General features: G+C 52.1%; 1 non-coding gene across 1 annotated transcript; it reads left to right on the forward strand.

The window, feature by feature from the left end:
* The first annotated feature begins 5924 nt into the window (after positions 1 to 5924).
* On the forward strand, positions 5925 to 6088 carry LOC125913848 (U1 spliceosomal RNA). Its single transcript, XR_007455138.1, has one exon. It is a non-coding gene; the product is annotated as a U1 spliceosomal RNA (small nuclear RNA).
* The last annotated feature ends 3914 nt before the right edge of the window (positions 6089 to 10002 follow it).

Consider the following 10002-nt stretch of genomic DNA (forward strand, 5'->3'; position numbering starts at 1 on the left):
AAAATACTAACACCTTCCCTAGCAAATACGCCCACCAAACATGTGAAGTGTAGGAAATGGCTTGTAAATCAGAAACTATACCTTTCACTTGGACCTCAAAGCTTTGCCAGAAGCAATTGGGCCTATTCCTAGGAATGTTCCCTAACTATAACCTGAGAGAAAGCTAATCCCACAGTGTGAAAATGGGTCGGGCCATGACGTCACCCTCCTTTTTTTTTTTTTTCTTTTTTGGCTAATTCCCTTTCCTTTTTCTCTGATAATTCCTTTCTTTCCTGAGCCTCTTTAGAAGAACACTTACAAGATGGCCTCTGTAAAGCCTTATTCCTGTCCCAGCAAAGGTAACCCAACAGCCCCACATACCCACTGGCTTCCCCTTGTATGGAAGTTTCCTCCACACTTCCGAGAGACAATGGAAAGGGCCCAGGGCTGGGTTCTAATCCTGGGATTGTCACCAACCAGCCCTGTGGCTTTGGCTGGCCCCTCAGTCTCTGTGAGTCTACCACCCTGCTTCTGTAGGAGGTGGCACTAGACTTAGGGGATCTCTAAGCTCCCAGCTGCCTTGCCCCTCCCTCTCCTCATTAAGTGCTAGACATGAACTTCACAGGGGACTTCCCTGCACCGTGTGCTATCCATCCTGCAACAGGCTATTTCTACACATGCATGTTTCATGCTAGGTGCTTCTATTCCTGGGAGGTCACAGAAGCCATCATTTTGCTCCGAGTGAACTGGGTCCCAAAGAGGGAGTGTGGGATCCGGGCAGCGGCTCTGAGCAGGGCCATCACCACCCGAGGTGGTGGGAAGCTTTCCCTCTAACCCGGTGGCACCAGAGTTTCCTCAGGACGGCAGCCCTTTCCCTAGGCTGTCACTGAGCCGATGGCCCTGCCACCGCCCAGAGCTCACTGCAGCTCAGGGAGCCACCAGCAGGGCCTGACAATGGACTCACCCTGTTGCACTTTTGTCTCCAGGTGAAGTCCCTGAGGGCTCTGCCAGGCACCCCAGTCTTGTGACCCTTGCCTTCCAGGAGTCACGCAAGAAGAGGAGCCTGCAGAGATCCTTCAAGCAGCAAGAAGGATGGGCCCACCCCGCCGTGGTGCAACTCCCACCTGCTGATGAGACCTGGGCCCCACTCCTGCACACCTGTTGGAGGGTGCAGGAGGAGCCAGACACGTGGCCCAGTGCAGGAGGGCGGAAGGTAGAGAGCCTGTCCTGCAGTTAAGGAGCACCATCAAGAGAACCACCAGCCAGGGTGCCCTGGGCCTAGCCCTGAGCAGAACAGGCACGGTTTGTACGGGGCCTTGTGACCCTGCTTCTAAATGCCACACTGGCCTGGGAACTCGCAACGGCCACTTCTCGCTTCACTGCCCGTCCTCACGTGGTCACCCAGGGGAAACAGGATCCTGCTCCCTACAGACGGGACGAGTGGTCCCCACACGGGAGCTCCTCAGCAGTTCTAAAGCACACGAGTGACAGCGGTGCCCTGAGGGACAGTGGGGCTCAGCCGGCACTACTCCCAGATGTACACTTGCTCAGGGCCAACTCAGCCCGGCCAGCATGGGCTGGGCGTCCATCTACACTGCAGCACCTGAGTGCTTTGAATCCACGTGGCGAAAGTGGTGGCTTCCCACGTGCAATGTCCCACTTAGCCTGGCGCCTCCTATTTCCATTTATGGCCTCCAAAGTGTGGTGATGACCGCGGCCTAGTTACGCTTGCCCCTTTTAACTAAGTCCTCTCTGGGGACCTGGGACTCGTGGCCAGACCAAGCCCATGGAGAGTCCTCTGTAAGATAACCCAGTGATCATACTTAAGTGGCACCTGAGAGGCCCCCAGTTGTGTGAAAGCCTCGTCTGTGTCTTCGCAGTGCTTTAGAACGCGTGTCTGTGTGTATAACTGTACCATAGATATTTCTATCTGTCGCGATAGCGATATGTTTTGGGCAACATAACTGGTGGACAGAGTCTATTAGAGGAAATTAAACACAGTCTTTTTGGTGGCTATGAAAGTAAAACGTGTATAAAGAAATCAAACATTTTTCTTCAGCTGCTTTATTTCCGACCTGGGCACCGTCTCTAGGCTGAGTGTGAGAGAGGATCAAAGTCACACTCTCCCTAAGAAGGTCACAGTCTAGTGTTTGAAGTCTTCAGAGTAAAGGAGAAAGTTTGGGCTTCTTTGATCATTGTGTAAGAATCCCCAATCTAAAACTAAAAGAGAGTGTTTCTTAGGTTGGGAAAGCCTTAGAGTCAACAATGGAGGTCACAGAAGCTACCACCTGGGCTCTAACCCCAAGAGATGTAGTTGGTGTGAGGCCCCAGAATCTGCATTTCTTACATCAAACCCAGGTGATTCTGATGCAAGTGGGCTGCAGACCAATTTCAACATATTGCTCTCTAACATTGACCCAAAGGTATGAATAAAGTTGGTTTCCTTTAAGGGAGCATCTTTTTAACTGCAAAGAGTAGAAGTCCTTCCACAAATGTGGCACCCAGATCCACAACTATTCCTCGGCAAGTGTCCTTAGTCATGTCCTTCCAGGAACGAACACAAAGCTATCGGTCCACAATGATTTCCTAGAAAGAGTTCAACAACACAGACAGCAGCAACCACAAAACCCTCAAACACCATCCTCCCCACCACCTCCAGTAACAAATAGATCCATCCAAAGACTCACACCTGAGGCAGACACGGGTCCTACTTTCATGGTAGACGGAGTGACCCCACGTGTGCTGTCACACTTGGTTGTTTGAGTCTTTCCATGAGTGCCTTTGGCTGTCAACAGAGCAACTCGCTGGCCCAATCTGCAGAACGGATGACAAGTCTGTAAACAAGTAGGACACAGAAGCCCAGAGCGAGGCTGTGCTGCCCCGTGATTATTCCAGGATCCGGACAATTCCTCCCCCGTCCCTGTGCTGCCGGGCCTGGTCGCAGAATCAGTACTCATGAGAACTCGGGGCTTCCACAAAGTTCGTTTTATGTCCGTGACATTTAGGAAAGCAACAGCCTATGACACCCTATAAAGCTCAGGTCTGCTTGGGATCCAGTCACAGATCACTTTTGGGGGAGAGCCGTAAACGCCACGCTTGCATGTTCGCTCTCTGTGACATGCTGAAAAGTAGCTCTGTGCCTTAAGAGAACTCGCGCAACAGAAACGCAGCTGTGAGAGGAGGGGCTTCTCCCGTATTTTTCCTTTTGTAAGTTATGTCCTTGCCCTCCTTGGGAAAGGAGCACAGCCCACTCTTGAAAAGTGAACAACCAATCTGTGTGACCACCAGTGGCTTCCACTTTGCATAAGAACGTGCTGAGCCTGTGTGCAGGGAACAGACTTTGAATGTTACAGAAAAGAAGGGAAAGAAAAAGGATGGTGGGTGATGAGGTGAAGAAAGGCAAAAGAAATGTAGATGCAACTCAATTTCCTTACACCTTGCAACCCACTGGTCAATAGCTGACACAGGACCGCCTCAAGGAACTCACAACTGCCTTAATGTTAACGCTCTGCTGGACGCAAAAACCAACCTCAGCTTGAGGCTAACCAGACCTCCAGGGTCCTGTAAGCCTTCAGGAACATATGGAACTCCTGACGGAAACTTCATTTGGCTCTAAGCCCCCATCCTCCCCTACCCCCAAATTAAAACTTTATAACCAGTCACACCTCACAATCCCAGTGCAGCTCTTCCTGTCCCCCTGTCCTGTCCTCATGCTTTTTATAAACACCTTTTTGCACCGAGAACGTCTCACGAAGTCTTTGTTTTTTGGGTTTTTTTTTTTTTTTTTTTTTAGTTTATTTATTTTGAGAGAAATACAGGGAGAGAGAGAGAGAGAAAATCCCCAACAGTCTCCCTGCTGTCAGCACAAAGCCTGACTCTGAGCTCAATCTCACAAACCTGTGAGATCAGGACCTGAGCCAAGAGCAAGAGTCAGATGCTGAAGCCACAGAGCCACCCAGGTGCCCCGAGAATTCTTTCCGAGCCTTTCACTCCCGGCGCACCTCACATCGGCAGGTACCTAACCTAACACTTCACGGTGGAAAAGTAGCACTTGGCCTCACCACCTAAGACTCACGACCTGCAGCAGTTATACAGAATTGATTCCATCCCGCAGATCTAACTACCGCTGACGTGATGAGCCAGACACCTGACATGGGTTGTCTGTCGCCGGGGTACCGGGGTACCGACTCACCGCGAACTTAGAGGCTTAAAAGGACACACGTTTGTTACCTGACAGTTCTGTGGGTGAAAAGTCCCAAAAAGGATCTCACCAGACTCAGATGGAGATGTCAACAGGGCCACTGCCCCTTCTGGAGGCTCAGGGAGACTGAGCAATTTAATCCAGGGAAACCTCACTACAGTGCAGTCGGGAGGTTTTGGCAAGGGAGCGCCTGTGTCCTACCCACCCTGGTTTCCTCTGTCTCCATGTTCCGCACCACCAGCTACAGCAGGGAGACATCTCTTCCTCTGCCTCCTCCAGGTTGAAGGCACCCCTGTAATTCCAGGGGGCCGCCCGGATATTCCAGGACGATCTCCCCATCTCAGGGTCCTTGACCTAAGCACCTTCGCAGAGGCCCCTTTGCTGTGTGATGGATCATTTTCACAGGATCCGGGATGAGGCTGGGGACCTCCCAGGCAGGCGGCATCATTCCGCGGACCACCACACTATTGACTCAGGTGACAACTAATGTCGGACGCCCGCCCCCACCCCCAAGTCTCTTCTAATTTCAGCAGTCTAGTAAAAGTCAAGCACACGTCAAGGCCCAAGGGAGACAAAGGCAAATCAGAAACCAGAACGCGAGGGACAGGACCAGGAAATTGCCCCAGGACTAGTCTCTTCCGAGTAGGTGCTGCTTGGTTTTCCAGACCTGGCTTTTCCCCACGGAAGGGGGACTTTGCTGGCGGAAATCTCCTCCAAGGGGAAGCGAGCAGGGGGGGAGGAAGGGACGGCAGAGGCAGAGTGGGGCGCCCGGGCCCCCACTAACCCCTGCTGTGACCTCTGGCAGTGGGGGGAGGGTCTAAGTGAGCTCAAGGCAGGTTTCCGTGGACCCGCCCCCGCCTCAACCCCGGGATCCTGGTGCGCCCCACCCCACCCCCGGGCGGCACCAGGGGGCGCCGCGGCCCCGCCCCGCCCCGCGAACGCACCTGTAAAGCAGCAGGCACGAGGCAGTTCTCAAACGACAGGTGTGGGTTCGCGCGCCCCAAGCTGCCAGACGTTCGGTAGCCCCGCGCTGGTGTCCAGCCCTGGTGCGGGGGGACTGGCTTGGCGGCTGAGCCCCTCAGGTGGAGCCATCGCACTGTGTCTCCTTCAAACCGGGCTCTGTGCAGAGAGAGAGAAAGAGACAGCGAGCGAGAGAGGTGTGTGGGCGCTTCTCCGGCTGGGGGACGTCCTCCCTCGTGTTCCTCTCAGGCGGGCGCAGTCGGCCGGGTGCTGACCGCCGCGTGGGCGCCACGACGGGCGCAGGGGGCGATGCGGGAGCTGCATGGAGAGGGAAGACGAACGGGAAGCAAATCAGTGTGGAGGGGAGAAGACGGAGGAGACCCGCAAGGAGAGGAAGGAGGCGGGGGGCGGGAGGAAGAGGAGAAGCCTCAGCGCTGAGATCCCGGCGGGAGGGGAACTGGGGGCAGGGAGACCGCGTGCGCGTGGAGCCCGGTGGCGCGGGGAGGGGCGGAGAGTGAGGCGGGGCCGTTGCGTCCTGACCGGGGCGTGGCCTTATGTAAATGAGGCCGCGGTGGGCGCTGTAGGATTCTAGCGGGCGGTAGAATTCCCCGGGCTGTGGAAGCGCCCGAGCTGTGGCTCGGCTTGTCTGAGGACGACGTGTGTGGGGTGAGGATGGTCGAGACGGGAGTGGGTGCGGAGGGTTTTGGGGTGCGGGGAGGCCAGTGACCGTGTGTGTACAGTGTGGTGCGTGTGAGGCTGGGTTGGGGCGGAGGGGGAGGAAGTCATACTTACCTGGCAGGGGAGACACCATGATCAGGAAGGTGGTTTTCCCAGGGCGAGGCTTGCCCATTGCACTGCGGGCGTGCTGACCCCTGCGATTTCCCCAAATGCGGGAAACTCGGCTGCATAATTTGTGGTAGTGGGGGACTGCGTTCGCGCTCTCCCCTGGTCAGCGGTCTTTCAAAGACAGATGTGTCTGAGTGTCTTCGTGGCCTTGTTCTTTCCTTTTCTCTTCTTACTTTAGAGTGTCTTTTACACAGCGGAGGAGTAAACTGCTGCTCTTTTCGGCAGTTCTTTACTTGTGCTAGCTTTCGTATTCGTCTCGTGTGTGGTTGGTTGTTCTTCAGGTTTGGCGGTGGGAGCAATGTCCCTTGGGGAGTTCGAACTGTTCCCAAGTAATTCCCATTCCTGTCACCCTGATCCTGATACAAAGGCTTTTGAGGGCTTTGCTTTTTAAAAAGCGGCGGGGGGGCTCTGAGCTCTCGCCACACATGAGGCACCAGGACTGGAAGTGGGAGCTCAGGACCTGACCTGAGCTGGGTTATGAGCTTGAGCCCAAGTCAGATGCTTCACCAACGGAGCCCCCTAGGCGCCCCACGGGTTCGCATTTCTTAGTGATGGCCTCAGTGCTTTCTCTGCAGGAGGGGAGGGAAGTGGGGCTGCAGTGGTCAACCATTGCCTGACCTCCCCATTTCCTGCCAGCAGGTACAAGGGAGCTCACAGGGGCCTAAGGCCAGTGCTACTCAGAGGTGTCTTTGGGGAAAAAAAAGAGAAAAGAAAATCACTCCAGGGCTGCCTGGGTAGCTGAGTGGTTGAGCGTCCGACTTTGGCCCAGGTCATGATCTCGGGGTTCCTGAGTTTAAGACCCACCTCCTGCTCTGGGCTGACAGCTCTGAGCCTGGAGCCTGCTTTGCATCATGTGTCTCCCTCTCTGCACTGCGCGCGCTCTCTCTTTCAAAAAATAAATAAGAACCGTTAAAAAAAAAAAAAAAAGAAAAACACTCTGAAAGGAGGGGATTATATGGAAAAGACAAAAAGAATCACAGGGGGATTTGGTTGGGTTCCCACAGCGTCCCCGTGGGTTGGGGGAAAGGGGACTCTCACACAACAGGAACTCAGGAAACATGCACACAGGGATTGGAGCATATGGAAGGCATTTCACACATCTGTAAACATTTTGCCTAACGTGGAAATCGTGGTATGTGCTTGGCCGTCATAAGGTGCCTGAATCAGGAAATCTGGAGGTACTCTCCCTGAGGAAAGGATGGGGCAACTACCTTTGTTCTTGCAGAGCCATTCTGAGCCCTGAGAGAATCTTACATGTTGACTGACATTCCTCAAGATCAACGCAGAGACCCTACACTTTTAAGTTTGTTGGGTTTCCCGTGTGTGGCCAGAGGTCCCCTGGCGGACAACAGTTGACACGTGGAGTACAGAAGTAGGCCAAGAAACAGAATATTACCTGGATATACCACATTACTTACCGCCCTCACTAGTCTCACTGAACATGGGAGTGGGCATTTGAATACCTGGTATTCAACAAGGTTTATGGGAAAAAAAAATGGACAGTTTGGGTTAATAGTTTAAATTGTTGTGTCCACACTGAATTCCATGGGCAGTGAAGAAAGTTTTCTAGGTTCTGAGTGTGGAAATGAGGGGCTAAAGGATAAAAACCAATTCTACAACTCAATGTAACTTTGGTAACTTAGTATCTTTCACACTTGACACAGTTTTCTTTCATTTTGTCTGACGCCCTGCTCCCGTGAGTAAGTCTAAATGTATTTGTACAAGAAAGTTGCTATCAATACAAAACATAAAATCCATACCATTGCGTTTGGCCCTGCCTATTCCTAACGGTATTTTAGGCTGGTTTCTAACTGCTTGTAGCCATGTTATGGCTCCCTCTGAAGGCAGCCCATTCTAGCCACAGGCACACTTCTCCTTGGCCCCGCCTCTAGTCTAGGTTAAGCAGACCCTCTGAGCTGGCTCCCTCACTGGGGGAAGGATGTAGGTTAAGCAGGTAATAAAGGGAAATGGACAGAGGATGCTTAAACCAGGCATTGTCATGAGTGGGATGGACAATGTGGGAGGACCATGGCATTGCTAAAGTAACATGCCTGGCGATATCTCTCGCTCGCTCTCTCTCTCTCTCTCTCTCTCTGCAAACTTGCACTGCCCAATGAGCAATGCTGGGAGAAACCATTGTATCTCTTCTCGGAGGAAGAAAATTGGATTCCTGCTGATTTATAAGCTCAGCCTAAAAACTCCACCCAGACAATTTGGACAGAAGAACAGGAACTGGGTTCCTTGCAGTTGCTCAGTTCCTTCAGTGACGCTGGCCTGGAGAGAAAGAAAGGTACCCCCAGTCAACTTTCCGCATAAACATCGAGTGAGGAACCTCTTGCAAACACACTGTAGGGAGAGTCCTTACCTACGACATGCCTGTAAGTGGGAGGGATCTCGTGTGAGCAGAACCCTGTAGGGACTCAAACATATGCCCGTGGATTTATGTAGCTTAGTTTCCTGGAAACTGTCGCATCAGTTATGTGAGTATCAGCCTAGCAGATGACTTCTACCAGGTTCATCGACTTCAACCAGATTCATTGGGTACAAGTGACGACTTCACACAGCACTGAGAGAGCACGTATGTTAACTCGGGGCCAGAACACGTCCTAAGGTGGGAAGAAGTTTCTTGCAGTTAGTGTTGGTTGTCTGAGATTTCTTGTTGCTTTGCTTGTGCCTCACACAGTTAATTTTATCCTCGAAAATGTACATCAAACTTGATACCAGAGAAGATTTGTGGGTTTGGTGGGTCTGATTTGGCAATGCAGTATTTTATGTGTGTCCTTTTCAGATGGATGTGCTCTGATGCAATTCTCTGACTGTTCTTAAAACACTCATCATGGCCAAGATAAACAGGGATACTCTGTGAGCAAAGCGACTGGTGGATCATGGATTAAATACGTAGTGGCCTTTATGGCCACATTTCTTGCTGACACGTCTTCCAAAATCACGTATTGTTCTTTTTGCGTGTGCCCATTTGTGACTCCCAAAGCCCAGAGCCACCTTTCCCTGCTACCTTGTGGTCCTTGTCCTCAGTTCCCTACAAGTTCAGGATGATGACAGCTCTCATTAAATCCCACACAGGAGAAAGCCCATATATCGTAACTCTCTATCCCTTAGTAAATGTTAATTTCCCATATTAGGAAAGGAGCAGAGATAAGAGAATATCAAGTACAGTGAGCACTCTTACCTTGAGGAGGTACATCGACCTTGGGGAAATCTGCCACACCACGAGTGAAAAATTGTTCCCTGTCTCCCCTGGCATAATCTTAGGAGAAACGTAACCTTAGGAGAAATTTCGGATTTCTCTTCAGCCAAATCAGCAGGAACGTACATCCCATGAAACAGGTGGGGGTTTATATAATCATTGCAGCCAGAAAGATCACACCCCATGGTCTCAGTAAGAGAGTGGTAGAAAGAACCACACATGACAGGATTAGGGCTGTGGTTGGTTGATGGCGGGGAGGCTGGAAGGAAGCAGGGTCTGCTCTACCTCGAACACTGGTAGTGTGCACTGGCCCTTCTTGACTGCGGTGAGAGTCAGCAGTCATTTCCTTACGAAAAGAGGAGGGTGTTTGGGGCGTTGTAGTTTGCACGGTGACCTGGTGTTTGTGGGGCCTGCTTGGAATAATCAGCTAGTCTTGTGGTGTCTCATTGTCTCAGGGTTCAGAGTTTCTTTGAGGTTGAGATCCTGTATCTGAGACTGTTTATTCCCAGCGTGAGAACAAAACAGCCAGGCCGGGATGTCAGCAGGGCCATTCAGGGCATCAGAGGCTGGCCTTGTTCTTTCTCCCTGGAAATCCCTAACCTAGAGGTCAAGAAAGAGAGCACTCTGGGCTCACAAGCTGTAGGAGCGAGCCTGGCTGAGTTACAGTGTGACTTTGCCTGAGTGTCTTGAATTTTCTTTTCTGTGGCTCAGTGTCTCATTTCAAAATGGGGCCAATGGGAGTTTCTCCTACACGAGTCGTCCCCGGTGTTACAGCAGAGGTGCAGGTGAAGCACTGAGCCCAGTGCCTGGC

Source organism: Panthera uncia (assembly GCF_023721935.1).
Source record: "Panthera uncia isolate 11264 chromosome C1 unlocalized genomic scaffold, Puncia_PCG_1.0 HiC_scaffold_4, whole genome shotgun sequence".
NCBI classification, from domain to species: Eukaryota; Metazoa; Chordata; class Mammalia; order Carnivora; family Felidae; genus Panthera; species Panthera uncia.